Source organism: Triticum aestivum, chromosome 1A (assembly GCF_018294505.1).
Source record: "Triticum aestivum cultivar Chinese Spring chromosome 1A, IWGSC CS RefSeq v2.1, whole genome shotgun sequence".
Lineage (NCBI taxonomy): Eukaryota > Viridiplantae > Streptophyta > Magnoliopsida > Poales > Poaceae > Triticum > Triticum aestivum.
In genome coordinates, this window is record NC_057794.1 from 393,532,051 (window position 1) to 393,532,659 (window position 609).

Here is a 609-nt window from a genome sequence, read left to right on the forward strand (position 1 = left end):
TTTTTTTTGAAATTACTACGAAACCCAACAGGGGAAACCCTAGATCGGTCGAATAGATGACAGCGACACTCTTGTGACGTATCCCTCTTGGGGGCATCATTCTTGGAGGTATGCATAGGCTCGAGGGACCATTGGACGACATCTGCGGTGGAGCGGCGTTCCATGTGACGCATCGACGACGTGGAGTCTCAGCGGCGTGGCGTGGCAGGGCCTCGTCGACAGATGTGTGATGATGGACACGTGTAGGGAGGAGGTGTTTTTGGAGCCGTGGTGGCGTCGACAGCAGGCCTGGTAAGGTCGATGCGTCAGTATCTGCTCTGAAGATGGATCGATGGAAGACGGCGGCGACGACCTGTGAGAGTACGTCGGACCGGTCTGTGCCCCAGACCTAGTGTGTGGCTTGGTTGGGGCCTCCGGCTTTAGATGTTAGGCTTAGGTGAGGGTCTGGGTATTCGGCTCACACTTTCTGCACCCCTTCATCAACGGATAGGAGTAGCGACAGATGTTGCCAAGATGGCGGCTTCAGACATATAGATGTATTACTTTGTAAGGTATTTATGAATAATTAATAAAGTGGCTGCATGCATCTCCCAGATGCAGAGGGGGGGG